This window comes from Falco peregrinus, chromosome 14 (genome assembly GCF_023634155.1).
Source record: "Falco peregrinus isolate bFalPer1 chromosome 14, bFalPer1.pri, whole genome shotgun sequence".
Taxonomy (NCBI): Eukaryota; Metazoa; Chordata; class Aves; order Falconiformes; family Falconidae; genus Falco; species Falco peregrinus.
In genome coordinates, this window is record NC_073734.1 from 16,216,191 (window position 1) to 16,235,860 (window position 19,670).

General features: G+C 45.8%; 1 long non-coding RNA gene across 2 annotated transcripts; it reads left to right on the forward strand.

Moving 5' to 3' along the window:
• The first annotated feature begins 13 nt into the window (after positions 1-13).
• On the forward strand, positions 14-19,203 carry LOC114011584 (uncharacterized). 2 transcript variants are annotated; one of them, XR_008749779.1, is made up of 10 exons: positions 14-110; positions 10,120-10,242; positions 10,547-12,161; positions 12,732-12,898; positions 13,365-13,579; positions 15,488-15,632; positions 16,321-16,497; positions 16,798-17,492; positions 18,186-18,697; positions 18,848-19,203. It is a non-coding gene; the product is annotated as an uncharacterized LOC114011584 (long non-coding RNA). The 2 variants fall into 2 exon arrangements; XR_008749778.1 differs by lacking the exon at positions 10,547-12,161 and having other exon boundaries at positions 17-110; positions 16,798-18,697.
• Positions 19,204-19,670: the final 467 nt, after the last annotated feature.

The window sequence follows — 19,670 nt, forward strand, 5'->3', positions numbered from 1 at the left end:
CTAGGGCGCCCCCGCCTGGCCGCCGAGTGAGCCCGCGGGGCCGGGGCTGGCCGGCTGCGGTATCCCAGCGGGAGGAAGCTCCAGGCAGCAAACAACAAACGGCACTTTTGGTTTGGTTGTTTTTTCCACCCCCTATAATTATTATGTGTTGAAAATACCTTAGAGCAGTTTCCGGCGCTTGTGAGGCTCGCAGGGCGCCTCAGAGGTGCCAAAGCCAGAGAGAGGCCTGTGAGGCGGGCCCGGGGGAGCAGGGCTCAGGCCCCGGGTGCTGTTTGAGCCCGGGTTGAGGCCAGACCTAAAGAAGCTGCTCAGACTTTCCCACAAGTCATATATCCAGAGTGCCAGCCTTGGTGCCTCTCGCCAGCTGTGTGGGGTGTAGGCAGCTCTGGCGAAGGGGGAGCCCAGCCTTCTCCGGCCTTGCCTGATGGCTGCGTGGCAAAGTCATAAGAGACAAAGGACAAAAGAAATGGGATGTCAAAATCTTTTCAGAAAATAAAATTAAAAAAAAAAAAGGGGGTGGGGGATTGTTAGATTCTGCTTGCTAAAAAGGTTTTACAGAGAGTTTGTATTACTTAGTGCATCATAAGAAATACCATATTGTTGCTGTCTCCCCACTGCTGGTTAGGGTAATAAATCCCAGCCTTAACCTCAGGTTTCAGAGGCTGCATTGCTGGAGGTAACCAAGATCCCTGTGTGTCTTGGGAAGAGGAGCCTCCCTGCATGTACCAGCATTCCTGGGTTATTGCCTAACATGGCTGGCCCTGGGGTCCCCAAGAGCTCAGTGTCCCTCATAAGTCACAAACTGTGCTGGACTGTGGTTTAGAGGGAGGTGTTTGCTAAGATCAAAATCCAAAGAAAATGTAAAACGGGGGGAAGTGACGTTGCTTATTGCAGCTGTGAGGTTCTACAGAAGGGGAAGCTGTGGCCAGGGTAGGTTGTTAGATTAGCCCTTTACATTAAGCTAGATAGGGGCCGTTTAATACCTGTAACTTCTATTAGCTGTCTGAAAAGTCATGTTACTATTACTATGCATCACAGGTTTATTTCAGCAGAGATCAGGATACTAAGTTAACATTTTCCAACCAGCATCAAAGTAGCAATCTTACAAAATGAAATCTGGCTCTTATTTATCTGTTACGCTAACAAATTCTCTGACTTGCAAGAGTAAAGTTGAGCACCAGATATTTCAGTTACTATCATGGGGAAATTTCTTTAAAAAAAATAAAGTCTTGTAAATCGTACCCTCTGTAATGCAGGGCCCCTCATTTTCGCTAGTCATCCACCGCTTCAGTATGATCACGTACACTTGGAGTAGACAGGTCTGTTGTTCGAGTATTGATTTGTTAGTGCCCTTCCCATTGTAACAGCATTGCTTTGGAGTCTAGATGCTCATTGTGACAGGCAGCCTGGACAAGTCAGCCCTCACTTCTTCTCCCTAATCTTCAATTGCTCCCACCAAAGATGCTGGGACATCCATTTCCACTTTTCCATCCTGCAGCCCCCTCGCCTTCCACCTTTTGTTGCTCCATTTGTTCTGCAGATCTCCCCCACCCAGGACTTACAAACGTGGTGCTGAGGCCAGCCACTGGCCAAGCTCCCCAGGCCATGGGCAGGCACAGGTCCTCTCTGTCCTGCTCCAAGGTTCTTCCCATCTCACTTCTCTTGGTAGGAGAGATGGGTTTTTTTTTTCCTGTTCCCAGTCTGTCCTTCTCCAGCCATAGCCCTTGGTGTCGTTGCAGGTACCTGGCTCTTGCATGCTCCTGTTCAGCTGTCCCCAGTAGCTGTGTCATATGCTACTGTACTGTGCCTGTAATCATACACCCAGAAACATGAGATCTGTGTAAAATCAGGTCCCAGGTTTCTTGCAATCAAAGTAAAAAAAATCAGGAAGATGCTGCTTACTTTGAGGCTTACTTTGAGCTTTACTTCCTCTGTTATGTCACTGCCTCTTTCCTCCTGGGATAGGACAAAGTCCTACTTGCTGTACAACACAGAGGTACCCTAAAACCAGAGCAGCCAGCTCCTTTTCTTTGCCAGCTTAGTCCCAGCTCGTGCTACCCTCTGCTCAGACATGATGGCTCTCCAAATACAGAAGAGGTTTATATTCTTGTCACGGGGGAATATTGGCTTAGCAGCTATTTAAGCACTGCTTGATAAAGGATACTTAGGGAGCAAGGTAGTGAGGCAGGGTATGGGAAACACAATGATTTTGTTGAGTGCTGCTGTGGAACACAATGGTGCTAGAGTGTTCTCTAACAATTGTGGTCTCTCTGTATGTGTGTAAAGAAGAAAGGGCCAGTTTCTGCAGAGTATTAAGTGTGAGCACTGGTTGGTTTGTATCACAGACCTCCTGGCAGTTAAGTACGTTGCCACAGCAAGCAGGTCTCGGTTTTACACAGCGTGGACTCCTTGAGTTGTCATTGCTACTAAAAAAAGATCAGTTTTCATGAATGGAGTACCAGGATAAGCGCTATGGGTCTTTAGGGCCGTATGAGTGCTCCTTCACTGGATTTATGCTGCAATTCCTAGGGCACTTCAGGGATTAATAGTCAAATCAGTGTTGGCAGTGCTGGTGTTGTAAATCCAATGATCCAGGCTAAACTGGTGCCTGGGGAAGCCGGTCTCTTCCAACAGCTCTACATCTTCATTTCTCAATTTATCTTCAGATATAATGTCTGAGGGAGCAAGATCAGCACGTTGGTGTGTGTCCCAGCAAGAAGGCTCCGTGTCAGGAGTCAAGACTCCCATCAAATAAACATGAAAAAGAATGGGCAAAGAAAGTGAGAAACCAGAGATGAGCAAAGACATGTGGTGGATAAGGCTCAGAGAAATGAAGGAAGATGGGTAAAACGTTAATATAAAATGAAGTGGGAATACACAAACAAAATAATTATAATGCATGTTTCCGAATGTGCAGTATCACCCGCTCCACTTGTCTTAGTGTGTTAGGCTTTTGAAACTTTTTACTTCAAGTAAATCACCTTGAATAGGTTTATAGGGATATAAATCCCTAACACATATTATTAATACCAAGTTATAGGTGCCAACATTGGCATTTCTTATTCTATTAAATCTACGTATGGTTTTATTTATTGCTTTCTAAAAATAATACTAATAAAACCTATGCAAACCCCCAACTTTGAAGCAATCTAACCGTGTGCACTAGGGGGCTGTATTGCTGTACCTGTAGGAACTGTTAAACTGCTGGGGAAGCAAACTGTGCAGGCCAGGCGAGGTGAGGGCAGTGTCCTGCGGAAAGCCAAGCAAATGTGTGAGCGATTATAGAGCAAGCTTTATCTTGACAGGCACAGAAAGCTAATACTTGAGATGCACAGTGATCAAAGACGGTAAATAAAGATGCTTGTGTGATGCAAGAATAGAAGGTCAGTGTTTTTTCAAAAAATAGGAAGTAATTATGAACTGAAGTGAGAGATAACTTCACGTACTTCTGCTCAACTCGTGTGTAAAAAGTGACTGGGCTATAATCACTGTTACACTTTTGCTGATTGTCATTGACACAAGAAATAAATACCATAATCCTCTAGAAGGTCTGTCTCAGCAAGCCTTTGAGCTCTCGGAATCGATATAGAATCATAGAATCATTTTGGTTGAGAAAGACCTTTAAGATCATCGAGTCCAACTGTTAACCTAGTTTATTCCTCTTGGCCAAATTGTGTTAGCAGCTGAATTTGGTCCCTAGGGACATCTGTACTGGGGAAAATAATTTCCATTTAAAACCCTCTGATCTGATTTCCTCTACCCAAATATCAAGCTGCTAATACAATTTCCACCCCCTTTCCCGCAGCTGGGCTGAGGCAGCATGCAGCAGCCTGTGTGGGTCCTGCGGCTGTCCCTCCACGTCCTGTCTGTGTCTTGCCTCCCCTCCACGGCTGCCTTTCCTCCTCCTGCTGACGGCTCCTTTGGCCCTGGCAGGGAGCACAGAGCCCCTCTGTGCCAGTGTTTGTAGGGCGCCTTGGCCGACCGTACCCTGCGTGCCTGCCATCCTCCTGGCTCTGGCCGTGCCGTGTCGGGGCCGTGCTGGTGTGCCACAGGCGTGCGACATATGCTCGGGGGTGGTTGTGCGTGGCTCCCTGGCAAAGCCGGTCTAGGAAAGGGTCGTGGTGGTGGGTGGACAGGCTGAGAATTGCCATTCAGCCAGCTGGGTAGACCTTTATTTGTGTTCCGAAGCCTGAATTTTCATTTCTTGTAAGCTTAGGTTTGCTAGAGGAAATCTTGTGAGTCTGTGGAAGCCCATCCTCTTGCGTCATGGGTTTGTTTGACCGGTTTTAGATGGCTGTGGCTGGTCAGCGAGCGTCATCTTTTGATGTACCCTGTACCCCCCAAATGTTTCTTATCCGTATGTTTTTCCATGAGTTTTTCTGCTTGATCAGCTCATCTTTAACTCATGGATTAGGACGAGATGTGTGTCCCTGTCCCCCCCAGCAGTTAAGCTATTCTTTCGAGCTGAAGGTTCGTTATTTCTGTACAGTCCTGACTCCTTGTCATCTCAAATTGCAGCTGCTGCTTCAGGGTCAGTAAAATAGACTGGCTTTTCGGTGTGGGAAGAAACCGAGAAAGCGCTGGGAAATGTAATCAAAATATACCTTAGTGGCACAGAAATCAGAAGTCAAATAATAATCCCAAAATGTTTTCAGAAAACGTGAACGATTGAAAAGCCGGGGTTTAAAATGCAGCGAGGGAGGCGCTGGGAGGGCCGGGCGCGGAGGCTGCGCTCACTAGAGGGCAGCCCGAGACCGGGCTGGGGCCAGCTGCCCGCTCTGAGTTTTCTGTACGTATTTCTACGTGCTGTTCTAATTCAACCAACTGTTTCAAATTTGGTGTTTGTGTGTGTTTTGTATGGGTTTGTTTGTTTGTTTAAGTTTAAAAGCTATTTCCTCTTTTGGAAAAAATGTGGCTGTTTGCAGCTTTTTGTAGCATGCAGGACTCTGGTTCCCTTGTACACTGACCTTTTCTGCATCACAGTAAGATTATCAGTGGAAAGAGGATTTTGAAGGAATTCAATTTCACTGCGAGTTAAGGAGGCCACTTTTTTGAACACGAGTATATTCTAATATCAAAATAAGAAGCTATATCCTTCTTAAAATATTAAGAATATGAGTGAACCTAGAATACTTGGAGATAACTACTGCAACTACTCAGCCATGCCTCGCAGAGCAACTGTAAAAAAGCAACGCTTGCTACCCAAAACAGTAATGAGGAGTCAGAAAGCTGAGGCTTTGGTAGCTGACATTCCGTTTCCCTGCCTGCTGAGATTGTGCGTGATCCAAACGCGCATCAGGATGGCAGGCGCTGCTGCTGCTCCTGAGCAGCTTGTATTTACTAATTAATACTAGCATTCTGCATTCATGTATAATTCCATGACAGTCTGTCTTACAGTCATTACTTTTGCTGTGCTTTGAGTCTCATTTAGATCTTGCTAAATATTTTATTTTAAAACATAATTAACATTGGCTCATGTGTGATAGGGATGTATGATGCAAAATGAGTATTGAAAATGATAAATTACAAAGTAATAATAGTCATTGGATTTATAGCAGGTTTTGGTTAAACGTCATAAAATTAACATAATTCATTAAAATTTAAAAATAATACAGATAAAAAAATTTTAGGCACAGAGGTCAATTATATCAAAAATGTTTAGACTTTTTTTTCTAGAAAAGACTTGTCAAATTGTGCAAGCCTGTGTGATACGGTTTGGTTGTCTTGGCACTTTACCCATGGTAAGTCATTTTTGGCCAAAAATGTGTTACTGCGTACTGCATGTTACTATTCGTGATAGAGTGCAATGGGAAAAGTGATAGCTCGCAGAGCTTGGTGCTGCAGTACTGTGGCTGCTCCAGTATTTGTGCATCCCTGTCAGCCAGGGTCCTTCCTCTGGTCACCTCCAAACCTCCTGTCCCTGCCAGACCACCCACACGCAGTGAGCTCCTAAACATGTTTTAGATATGCGATGTGTAACTCCGCCACAGGGCTCTGGAGGGAGACGAGCAGTTTTCACTAGGGCTAAGGTGACAGGAAGAGGCATGTTTTGCACAAGGCTTATGTTAAAAATAATTTGTTTCACCGAAGCATCTTTTGCTGTGTTTCCCAGGGAGTGCTTCAGCGCTAGCTGCTTGGGTCAGAATCGAGGGAGAGGGCACCCTCCATCTCGGAGGGGGCTGTCGCTGGGACCACAGGGGCTGCCCGTGCCGCCCTGACCCACGAAGGAGCAGGAGGCTTCAGCCATCCAGGGCAGTGTCTGCAGTGCAGCTGCCTCCTGCACAGCTCACAGCCAGCAGGCACTTCATGCCAAACAGCCACCGTGCCTGAAGTTAGGGACTGGGATGAAATCCCAGGGAAACTGACAAGGTTCATTAATTAAACAGATACAAATTTTTCATTTTTCCTCTGTAATGAGGCATCTTTCTCAAAGGCATCACTATCGGCAAGGCCCTGTTGCTGCCAGACTCTTTCGAAGTAACACACTTAGGCTGGCAGGAGTGAACAATTTTTTTTAATGAAACGAGTCAGCTTGCACATCTCCAAAGAAAGAGAGGCATTGCTGAGTCCACACGCATGGTCTCATCTGCCAAGGTGCTGCGTAGCTTCAGGTCCCGCTGGTTGGAAGGTGTTTGTCACAGCATGCCAGCTCATGAGAGTCCTGCCCAGGGGGGCGTGTGTCTCCACAAATTCAGGTACTGCAGCCCAGAGAAAACGAGTGGAAAGCATTTGTCAGTTGAAACTGGGCTGAATGAGCTCTGCTGGTACAGCCAACACCTGAACTAGCAGTGTCCAGGGCTGCTGCCTGAGGCAGCAAGGGGTGACAGCTGCTTTACCCAGCTGTTACGGAGTAGTCAGTAGTCACACAGGTGTGACTATGCTTGTAATGCATGTAGGCAGCATTTTCTTTTTTTAAAATAATGTTCCTTGTATCTACATCAGCTTTTTATCAATCAATGACAATATAAACTGTGGCCCAAAGCATCAAAAGGAATTCAGGCGGACCTCTCTCACTGGAGTGCAGTGGAGGGCACTGGGCCGTCTCTTGGCATTTCCACTTGAAGACTTTATATGTGGGAGGGTGAAGAGCAGTCCCAGCATCTGAGCGTTCTGACCCCCACCGCAGGCAAGGTCTTTATGAGCAGTGGTCAGCGTTCAGCTCCCTGTCCGTAACCTGATTTCTTCTGAACTGCTGGTGTGTGGCGGGGCAGTGAGGGAGTTAAAGCTGCTGGATTGCTTTGATAATTGACCAAAAAAAAAAAAAAAAAAAAAAAAGCCCATCCAAGCCAACCAAAAAACCCCTGTTTGAGGTCAGTGCTCTTATAAGTGCCTTTTAAAGAAACAATAACCTGATACAATAGAAATATTTTTGTTCCTCTCTTCAGTAGAAATCTGATAAACCACAGAGAGAGGCAGGTGTCCAAGGAGATAAAAGTAATAAATGCGGCTGCAGTTCTGGAGTGAGCTAGCCTGTCAGGCTGGTAATTAAATGAAAGCCCCTCTCAGGAAATGCTGGAAGCTAATAGATATACACGGAGATGCCAATTCATTTGCCTCAGCAATATATGTTAATTATAGCATGAGATTAATTTATACATTTTGCAGTGGGGAAAAAATAGCAGGGGTGGGAGGGGGAGAGCTTTCATCCTGCCAGTGATTATTTCAGGTGGTAGAGGTTATTAAGCACCTTTATACTTCTTAAAAACAGAACAGTGGGTGAGAATGGGAGAAAGAAAATGTTTAATTGGAACAGGTCCTCTAAACAAAATTAACTAGTCACAGATTTATAACTGACCTGAACCACATTTGCAGACAGCTGCCAGGGGATCCTTTGCTTTGCCACAGCTCAGTAAGTACAGAGCCCCTGTTAGCAAATAGCTTCAGCTTGAGTCACTCTGTGTTGGTGTGGTGTAAAAGGATTTCTAAGAGTTACATGAGTGTGAAATTAGGAGTGCTGCAGTGGTGGATCACACCTACAGGACAAACAGCGGTTATTTGAGACCACGCTAGGCTCGAGGACGCTTTGGTAGGTGCACGGAGGTGCAGGAAAGGACTGACTTGTCATTAAAAGTGTGCTGGTGATCACTAGCAGAGCGGCATGTGCCACCTGGGCTTGGGGCAGTGAGCTCAGGACCCCGTCAGCTTTAGTGATGTGACACTAACTGTTGACAGAGCTGCCCAGCTCGTTCTAGTTTGTGGTCGTCTCGCTCTGGAAGTGAAATAACTGAGGCCAGACAGACATTGAAGTGGGGGAGATGCTGGTGCTTTCCTCAGTGAGAGGACTGTGACCCTGCTGCGTGCATGGGCAGTGTGTGTTTGTGTGTTACAGTCCCTCTCTGAGGTCATTTTTGACCCTTGTGTCCAGTTTCAATCACCCTTGTCACAGCTGTCAAGCTCTCACGTAACATCGCTGGGGCTCTCGTGCCCAGCCGCCTTCGTTAGCGGGTAGATGGATAGATGTGCCGTTAGCATTGCGTGCTCTGCCCCGCGGTGAGTCCGGAGATGCGGGGGCTTGCTGGTGGTGTGTGCCACTGCACAGCCCCTCTGCCGCCAGCAGCGCGGGGCTCTGCTGGGTGCGTGACGCTTGTGGAAATGGGGCACCCATTTACACTTCCAAGTGTGGCGTTAAGGGCATGACTATAGGTATTTCAGCTCTGAAACACAGTGCAGCACAGCAGGCTTCTTTCTAAAAAAGTCCTTTGATCTGTAAAATTATCAGCATTGAGGCAGCAGAAGCAAAGCAGATTTTCCTTTATTTTCTTCTGCCTTGGAGGAGGAATACTCGCTTGCCCTTCAGTATGATTACATCCCATTTACCAACACTTTTTTCTGAATTTCAGACCTATGTTTCAGAACAGTCACAAGCAAGAAGTGTTTCTTTTCAGAGCCTGGAGCAGTCAGCATGAGGATAAAGTTTATTTAACAAAAAGAATACTTCCAGCTGAATTTGTATTGTGAAATTACAGGTCCATTTAAAGCAAAATAGAAATGGTGGTGGGTTAGGATCAGGGAAGGAAGATAATGACATCCGCTGCAAAGTGCATCCAACAGCTGTCTTCAAATTTTTAAGTTTTTATAGGACACTTTTGTTCGTGTAATTATGCAAAAGAATAGAACTAAAAAAAAAAAAGGTACTAGATGCTGAAAGCAAGCTCAAGTCTTGCTCAGGGAGTGCAGGTGGAGAGGTTATAAATGGTGTCTCAAATGCTGACTGATTTCAGAGCGATGGACTCTGTCCTTTCTGTCATGGAGGAGGTCTGTGACATTCCTGCTCGCACATGTCCTGTACTGGTTTGGGCTGGGATAGAGTTAATTTTCTTCACAGTAGCTAGTATGGGGCTGTGTTTTGGATTTGTGCTGAAAACAGTGTGGATCAATAACACAGGGATGTTTTCATTATTGCTGAGCAGTGCTTACACAGAGCCAAGGCCTTTTCTGCTCCTCACCCCACCCTGCCAGCGAGTGGGCTGGGGGTGCACGAGAAGTCGCGAGGGGACACAGCTGGGACAGCTGGCCCCAACTGACCCAAAGGGGTATCCCACACCGTATGGCATCATGCAGCTCAGCATAGAAAGCTGGGGGAAGAAGGAGGAAGCAGGGGATGTTCAGAGTCACGGCATTTGTCTTCCCAAGTAACAGTTATGTGAGATGGAGCCCTGCTGCCCTTGAGATGGCTGAACACCTCCCTGCCCATGGGAGGCAGTGAATTAATTCCTTGTTTTGCTTTGCTTGCATGCATGACTTTTGCTTTACCTATTGAACTGTCTTTATCTCAACCCATGAGTTTTCTCGCTTTTCCGATTGTCTCCCCCATCCTGCCGCAGGGGAGTGAGCGAGCGACTGCGTGGTGCTTGGCTGCCAGCTGGGGTTAAACCATGACAGTCCCCAAGGGATGGCTGGCCCAGGCAGGACCCTGCAGGGTGCAATCCCCACCAGGGCTGGCCCTGGCCACACACTGCTCGCACTGCAGCCATTGCCCTGGTCCCACATAAGTCAGCTCAGTCTCTTTTGTTCTAGACTGCAGCTGTCAATATGCACATTTTTCATTAAAAGAGGGTTGTCAACAGCTTTTTGTAATAGTATTTTAAATGTAGTTTGTTCTCGCTACTCTTGCTACAGAGACTGGCTGCTACGTCTCCTCCCAGGCACTGCTGTGATGTCCTCCTGCCCTGCTCTGAGCAATCCCTGTTGGTGCTACTGTAACAGCTGGAGGCCAGCTAGGAACGAACACGGGAATATTTTGTAAGTCTGAGCCCTTCCACTACCCTGGCATTTAAACAGAGATTGTTTTTATAGTTGTCCTCTTCTTGCAAATTAAAAAAAACCAAAAAAGATAGAAATAATAATTTCCCGCATTGCTTTGCATGCAAAAATACCAAGCCCCACAGTTGCCCCCATTTTCGCTGCCAACGCAGACACGTGGGATCAGTTTTGGGGGTTAAAACCAGGGATGTTCAAGTTGCCAGTGAAGACAGGTTACCTGCAGACTGCAGCTCAAATTCTGCTCTGGCTCAGTAGCACTGAGACATTTTGCTACTTTGAACAGAGGTGATGAGTGAAGAAACCAGTTGGAGCCCCGTGTTCTCCCTGAGCGTCGGCAGAGGTGTTTCCGCGGGCCGGCTGCGAGTGCGCCTTCAGACACAGCACGGCACTCGCTGCAGCTCCGCTCCGAGGGCCTGGCGCTGCCAAGAGCTGTGAGTTTAAAACTAGCTGAGCCTCCCACACGGCAACATGATTTACTAAACCACTAAGATATTGGGTCAGCCTTGTAAATCATTTTAATTATTTCACTAAACAGGTTGTGGAAATAGATCAATAGAAAATATGGCATTTAGGCTTACAATGCTGTGCATTCATTATGGGAAAGAAATTATATTAAATGATTTAGGAGCTAATAATATCTGAAAATAACAATTTAATGGAAGCCTTCCAATCCTGCACTTTGAAAGCAGGATACAGCTATACACAGTCTACCCATTTTAATCTCAGTCAAGTATACACAGCAATTTTTTGATTCTCAGAGAAATGTCAGTCAAGTACAAGTAACTTACAGACTTTCAGCATCCCATAAATTACATTATAATAAAACAAAACCAAAGAAACTGTCAACAATCATTTTTACATACTGGCAGGGTCACACAAACCAGGCACGTAAAAAATAAGAAAATACATTACAATATAACAAAGTGGCGGTGTTACACAGCAGGGGCTATTTTCCACTTGCAATTGCTATTTCTGTGAGACTGTGGTTTGCACTGCTGGGCTTGAAGGGCACTTCTCTCTAAAATGTTGGGGGTTTGTTTCAAACATCAGAATACTAAATGCATGCTGTATACATGAAATATAGATAAAGAGACGGCAAGGGAAAGAAACCAGAAACCAGAAAAACCTAATCTCTCCTGTGCAGAAAAAGCCAGGTGTCACCGTTCAGTACTTGAGGTCAGCATTGCTCTGTGACAATTATTTTACTGTGGCTAAACTAAATTTGGTACGCTGTGTCCTGGTTTTCTTAATGCATGCATGATAGTCACCTGTGCTGTTAAAATATTTTCTCCTGAAATAAGCTGTGCATTGTGACTATGTAATGCCTTATTGGCCATCAAGTAACTACGCTGAACCAAGCAGGCACGACTGTGGGCAGAATTTAAGCTGCAATCAGATAGTGCACCTGTGTCGCCTGCTCGTTTCAAAGTCTGCAGCCTACTGATAGGCAGTTGTCATATCAGCTATCTCCACTCTGGTTTGCAGGCAGAGTTAAGCTTTGCTTTAAGGCCTCTGGCTAGATAGCATTTGAATTATGCACTTCATCACACCCCAATTAGCTGGGGATGCATGACGAAAATCATTATCAGTGAGTTTATTTGGGAAAACACCTTATTTGCTACTTGGTTCAGCATATGAAGGAAAACACCTCCACCCCCCCTCTTTCTCTCCACTGAGAAAAGCTTGTTTTAAAGCAGAGGGAAACTTTGAGCTGTGGCAAATTGTTCTGCTCCTGCTTATTCACCTGCCCCCTTGAGCTCCATCTGGCCGTTTTAGGAACGTTAAGTGTTGCGCAAATAAAAATAAATGGCTTCAGCATGACCACAGAACTGACTGAGCACATTCCCTGTGCAGGCTGTGCAGCATGTCTGTCTCTTACTCCCAAGACCCCGCAGCAGGTGAGTTTTACGGTGTCCTCAGGTAAATGGCACCTGTGGCTTCCCACACTGCCCCCCCCATTTTGCAGTCGCACTCCCAGCTATAAACAACAAACTGGACGGATGTTTTTCCCAAGCCCTGTAAATGCCAGCAGCAATAGATGAGCACTGAATGAAGGGAACCGCACTGTGTGAGCACATGGCATTTTCATGGCCCTGAACATGAGCAGTGCTTGCTTTGGTGCTGCTCTGCTCCAAAACCCGGCAGTGGCAAGGTCTGAATTAACCTGGGTAATGAGCCTAAACTTGATTGACTTTTCCATGCACATTTATGACTAGGTTGACAAATACTTTCTGAACCCAGCAAAGCGCCACGCTTTTGCTTTTGAGATGCTTTGCTTTAGTGAAATGCTTTAGTCTAGCGTAAGTAGCATAAAACCTCTCTGGTCTTAAAATGATTAACTCTTGGGTTAATAAAGAGATTTTATGTTCCTGGAAAATATTGCAAAAAGTTCAGCTTCTCACATTTTACACGCTGGCAAGCTGGCTTTAGTTCCGTTTCCTTAGTCTTGATATTAAATCATGTTACAGTTCAGATTTTGACAGGTGCCTGGTGTGTGTTGCTACCTACTGTTTGCTGGCGTTTGAGCTCCCCCAGCCCGGCAGCAGCGAGGCGAGCCTTTCTCCTGTCTCCCCTTACACACTGAAGAACTGCAAGGTGGCCACATCTACAAACCCACAACAGGATCAGTGCACTGGTATGTACTCAGTTTTGGCCTTCCTGTCTTGTCAAACCCTGCTTATCTCCCTGGAGACTGAAATGGCAGTGTTAGTAATTATTAAAAGATTTCACTATATAAGGAGCCTGGCTGCTGCCTTCAGTGGGACTTGCCTAGCTCACACACAGTCATTAGCTCAACCAGTGACTTAACCATAAACCGAGGTGCATTCTAACCAGGATTGCAATTAGCACCTTGCTGTGCATTTAACGAACTTGGGACTTTCATACCACTATACTATAAAAGCTGAAATTATATCCAAGCACTCTATAAATGGATGACACTATTATCATTATTTGTAGCACTGAGTGATTGTATTTTTACTGTCTTGCACTGAATTAGCATAAATGAATCACAAATGTGAGTGTATTTCGGTAAAGATCATAAAGTAACTGATGCTTCTTTAATCAAACTGTGCATTTTCATGTCTCATTTGATTTTGTAGCCTTCAGCTTCTCTTGTGCACTTCCTTGAGTGCTGTGTTCCCCTCAGGGTAACAGGTACCACTGACGCACGGTTCCAGCTAGATCATCGCTCAGCACCGTTATTCCTTGGCCTGACTCAGAACTAGATGTGCACACCATTTCCTTGTCCAAAGATTTATCAGCATTCCCAAGGAAGCGCAGCTCCCAAGCTCCCGCGCTGCCTGGCTCAGTCACGGTAAGGCACGCTGACTAGGCCTTTTGGCTTTCCAGAGCAGCGCACGCTCGGTGAAACAATGTGCTGTGCTTAACAGCAGCCTCATTCCTGTCAGAGACACAGGATTAGTTTAACTAGGGAAAGCAGACTTTTGAGGGTCCCTTCGGGAACGACGGGTGGCTTTTCCTTGTGCTCCTGCTGTCCTTGCTGGCTCAGAGCTGGGGGAGAGGCAGTGGCTGTCCAGTGGAGTGGAGTGCGCAAGGCTGAGCCGTGCACTGGGACGCTGAGCAAGAGGTTTCCTGAGCTGCGCTGGCCACGGCCCTGGGAGCCTGGCGGCATCGCCCCCGCTGCCCTGCTTTCAGGGCTTTCAAGAGCCCAGGCAGTGGAGGAAGAGAAGTAAGAGTCCTCACCACCACACCGGTGGTGCTCTGGAGGCTGCAGGGGCTGGTTCTCTGAGAGCGTGTCTCGGAGACGGCCCATCTCCCAGCCTAGGGCTGCCTGATGCCACCAGAGGCCACGCGTCCTAAGGGGTGATTTAGTTACCAGACCCTTTGCTAAAACCTGCCCGAGCTGTTCCTATCTAGGTCCCGGCAACACACCGTGTTGCTGCTCTTGGGAGGGAAGGATGAGGCAAACCGAGGCGGAGTGTCAGAGCCCTGGCACCGACCTTCCTCATACCCATCCTAACATACCCTAATTACAGCATGTACAGTAAAAAGAGGCTCTGCCATGGTAATTTAGAGCTAAACCTCCTGTTTACCATTGACTATAAATACTGAAGCACTCTTAAAAAAAATTAAAAACTATTATAATAAACACAGCACAGAAATCAGAAGTATCCTACTATTTTTTGCCGAAACAGCTGTCTCTGACTGACAGCCTAAATATGAGCACTTGCCTAGATACCATGTAGATCACCCTAAACCCCAAAATGAGTCATGATACTCACTGGATTGTCAGAGCAACTTGCAAGCCTGAAAAATATTTAGGAATGAAAAACTCCTATTCTAGTTTGTTTTAAAAAATCAATTTCTTCAGATTTGCAAGGAAAGTGACAGGAAAATCCAAAAATAAGAGCCTATTTTATGTGGTACTGTCTTTTCATCCTGTGTAACTCTACCTGTTACTATTACTGGTGCCTGTTGCTGTGTAAAGTCTTACCTGCTGTTTCCTATTTCAAGGGTATTAACACAGAGATGAATTAAAAGTTTCTGACAGATCTGGTCACAGAATAGAAATACAAAAAATAGCTTAACACTGTCTTTCCCAGAGTAAATTCCAAAAATGTCCTATTGGAAAAATATAATCTCTAATTGAACTGTAAGCATTTTTGAGTTATTTATTAAGATACTTGCTAATATTGTGATATAAGATACTTATAAGATGATTTTCCATATGAAATTTAAGAAACATTTTGACAGTAACAGGAAACCAAATCTATAGGCAACAACTAGGGAACTTCAATAACTAACTCTACAGCAAGGTCCTCTCTGATTTGACTCTTAATGTACTGGGACTGTCCGTGACTGCTGTAATAAAAAGTCTGGCAGTCACCATAGGCAGACCAGGAGATTTCAGTCCATGCGTTGACATTGGCGTGGCTCCTTAAAGCCGTCTTGGTCAGTGCTAAGTTTTGGGTGGTCATTGATGCAGAGCTGAAGCACCTATTTTCCCAGGCTGGCTCCGTTTGTAATAATAGCCATCTTTATTCTGCAGAGATTACTGCGTTTTAGAAACATGGTCTAAAAATAGCAACAAACCCCTCCTTTGCTTCCTCTTCCCCATCCCCTGTCAAACCACACGGCTGTACCCAGAGAACAGGCTCTGCTGCTGCTCTGGGGCAGGTCAGGCTGATGCAGAAATCCCTCACAGCCGCCCTCCTGCCTTGCTGGGATTCTTCCAGCCTTGGTCTCATTCTCTCTGTTTTAGGGCCGCTAATTTTCCTATGGAGTAACTGCAACTGTGTGACCAAAACCCAGACCTGCCCCACGCATGCACACAGCCGTGGGCTCTGCCTCAGGGCATCTTGCCAGAGAGCGAAGCCCCAGACGCCCAGCAGCCCCCTGCATCGCAGGTCAGTGGTCTGATCTGCAGCGCTACAAGGCTGCCAGGTATGTAGACAAAAACGCCACAAAAGCCCAAAAACAGTGAGGAAGAAAAAAATTCCCCATCTTTCCTCTGCTGTAAGAGGATGTTTTACCATTAAACACTCCCTATTCATCAGCAATAATTTGTGTATGTCGGGATCTTCGCACTCTCCCACGGCCCGTAGCACTGGTTTTCCCTACCTGGTGGCAGAGAACCCAGGGGGTGTCACAGGTGGCATCCCCACGGGCTGGCAGCTCACTGGGCTGCACGGCTGAGCTGCCTTGGCAGGGCTGGGGGAGCTCTCCCTGCTCCCAGCAAACCCAGGCAGCGTGCTCGCTTGCTACAAATTAATATTCTCGCAACAATCCCCCTCCAATCAGTCTTTGCTAAAAGCATTAATTAAGACTTTAACATTTTTGATCCCATCAATTTTCTGTTCTCTTCTTATTAAATAGATGTACCAGGGGAGTTTGAATAATAACTGCCCAAAGTTTGGGGATAATGAATAAATGAACTTCGCTAGCCTCTGGCTAAGCATGAAATTTACTGTGTAGTAACAAATGCAGCAGCGGCAGCTCATACATTAACCAACCTAGTTTTGACACGCAAGTTTGGGAGCACGTTATTTACTTACTAGTTCTAAGTGAGACTGGGCTCCAAAATGTTTTATGCAGGAAATGAAAAATGACATGTTCAGACAGTCCTTTGCATTCTGCCTCACTGTGAAGCTGCTCACTCGCCCATCTTCCCTTCGGTGGGGCTCTGGCCCTCTGGCCACGCACAGTGATGTTTTCAGGACTGCACACTTTCTTTTCTTCAGGAGTTTTGCCAGAACAGGAGCATACCAGGAAGTACGCAGTTTTGCTTTTTACTTGCTAGGTCTTGGCACTTTGAAGGTCACCTGCATGCTCTGAAACGACTTTTGTTCCATGTATTTTTACATGTGCATGGCTCCAGTACCAGCTCTGTTACACTGCTGTAAATCCATTCATTTTTGTAGAACTCCATTAACTCGCAGTGGATTTATAGCGGTGCAACTGTGAGCAAGCTATGGCTGATGGTGCAGACTGGAAATATTACAAGGAAAAGTGCAAAGTTCTATTGATTTTCTCTCAGGAAAAAATGTGTGTTTCCTTATGATTATATTACAGATGACTCAGCTCTGGCCCCCAACAGCCATCACTCACGTTTCCCAGCTCAGCTGCTCGCTGGCTTTGCGAGGAGGAGCCGCTGACTGTGCTGTCCCCAGCGCCAGGACCAGGCGCCGTCTCCTCGGGTGCCCGGTGACGCACCCACCCCACCACCGGCGCTGGAGAACGTTCTGCCCGGCTCTGCGTGGCACTGCAGGAGACACGCTGCCTTTCCGTGGCTCTGCAGTCCAAGCACTTATTCCTAATCAATTCTGACAGCAGACACCACGAGGAATGCTGAGATTTATGAAAGAGCAAGATTTGCCACTAGCCTCTGTCTATTAAGGGTGCAGCAAACCCTCACTTTGCCCTTTGTAAATACAACCAGCAGAAGCAAGGCACTTGCCCTTTTCAGAAGAGCGAGCACTCTCAAAGGACAGATGCTTTAGCAAAAGTCTTTAACACGCTTGCAAGCAGTGAGGTTCCAAATTCTCTATGTTCTTCCATCAAAATGCTTCTCATTTCTTTAAGTGCTTTTTAAAGACTAAATACTGTACTGAAAGCTGCTGCCTTCTTTTTAGCCATGGGGCTAAAGCATGCATGGGGCCAAACGTAGGCTGTGTGTTTTGCAAAAAAGCTGACCTGAACGTGGAAACAGAGGCCCCAGAACCTGGAGGACTCATTCTGCACGATTCTGAAGGCGACGCATAGCAAAGGTAATGTAGAGCAAGCTGGGTTATCTTGGCAATCCGCTCCCTTGTTGAAGTTATCCTGCATGCCGAGAATGAGCTATCTCTGCGTGTGTGCAGGTCTTCACTGGAAAGAAAAGATGCCTATTGCTCTTGTTAGACGAGATTTTTCATCAAATCCTCAGGTTATTATTTAGTAGGCCTGAGTTTTTATAGTGGCTTGGGATACAAGAATTGTTATTCCTACCATGGCACACTTCATTCTGATCTCAGAAAGGATAAAAAAAGTTATTTTTAGTTGCAGTTTTAATATTTTTTCACATTTAATGTGATTAAAGTCTAAAATACCTTGATAATTCTACTCCTGCCACTGCACGCAAAACTTCTAGTCGCTGCTACATGCCTGTGCAGGTAACAGGCTACAATACAATGGGAAGGACAAATACGAGAGGCCGATGTATTTCCTCCTGTGTTTATTTTGCAAACCACACCATATGCAGTGCCAGCTACAATGTACTCCATAAGCGCTGAAAGAAAAGTATTGGAGCAGAGCAGATGATCTGTTTACTGAGACCATCCTGTGGTATGGCTGAAGTTGAAACGGAAGCACAACTACTCCTAGACAGCTATGCTCCACTGCTTCAAGCAGCAGCTATTTCTTTAGATAAATTTAAGCAGATTTTCTTCTTGTGGAAAATTTTCTTTCGTTCTCTCCCTTAGAAGGAAGATGAGTCACTGACAAATACTCACTGCCCTTGAGAAAAAGCAGCAGTGCTGAGGAGGTCGCCAGAGGACTCACAGTTCAAACCCAGGCTGGTTTCGCCTTTGTGACCGGCCATTACTCGAAGGATTAGAGCTTTCATGACATTACAGACTCCACACATACGTCTGCTTGAATAATTGTCCTTGAACAAGTTCCCAGACATGAATGCCAGTATTAATTTAGGTGTAGTCCAACATCCAAATTTTTTTTTCCATCCGTCTTTTCCTTTCAGGTTATAAGACTCACCCTCCTGTGCACCTATGGAAGCCGAGGACTGTGTACTTCAGTGTCTTGCGCTTTGATGCGCTTTACAGGCTTGCAGCAACCATCTCCCCCAAGTTCTTCCAAAGAGCAGTTCTGCTTTTTCTGGGACGATTATGTATTCTCCAATCCACAGGAAACTACAGCTGGCATTAAGAGGATGAACATTCTTACAAAGAAAAGATTTTGCCACCTTCGGATCCCCGTGGTAAGTTTGCCCCACTACGAGAGGGCTTTTATTACCACAATTCAGCTGCATGTATGAAACACACAGCTCCCTCACAATTACTGATAGTTCTAGAAAAAGCGAATTCTGACCATGGGAGGAATTGAAAATCCCTTTCTATCCTCCTTCTAGGAGAGGACTCTGGCATGTCCTGCTTCTGCTCCACAGCTTCTACAGGCAGAGCCCTGCTGGCGCTTAGTTGTCACTTTACCATTTTCACAATTAAGGTCCTTTCTGAAATGCTACACAAATGAAAGGGTAAGCACCACAGTCAGACATAGGAAATCTCAAAGTACGCCACTAAATTCAGCTAAAGAAGGTCGTGGCTTTTTACCAAGTAACCTGTTATCTCACTTAAAACCCATGTATTCTGCAACAGAAAAGTAACTGCTATATTTACTGTAAGAAAGCCTTTTGCTTCATTAAAGGCAGGCTCACTGGGTAAGACAAGTGACACAATTACATAATTTTAAAAACCCAAACATATTTTAAACAAATAGGTTTAGGGAATACAACGTTCCAGGTCAATCCATTTTTATTTTCATTTTCCACTGCTTGAATCGCCTTTTTGCAAAGAGGCCTGGAGAAAACCAAAGCAACTTACCTTGCGTACTCCAGTGTCCAACTGGCTGCCCAGAGGTAACCAGTGCCACCGCCACCACACAGCTATAGCTCATGCCTGGTCAGCACAGCCCGCTGTGGGGCTCTGCAGTGCGTGGGGGTGTGTAGTACATAACTGATACCAGCTTTTCTTTGTTTGTGATGCACCTTTCTGCAATTCTCAGTGCTGTGACAAGGCAGGAAATCGACACAGCCATGAAGCCTTCTCAGGGAGCTTCAGGACACAGGGAAAGGGACACAACATCTGTAAAAACTTTATTTCAAAATCTTTTTATTCAACTGTTATTCAGCAATATACAATACTGTTTATAAACAAATGTCTTACCTTGTTTCC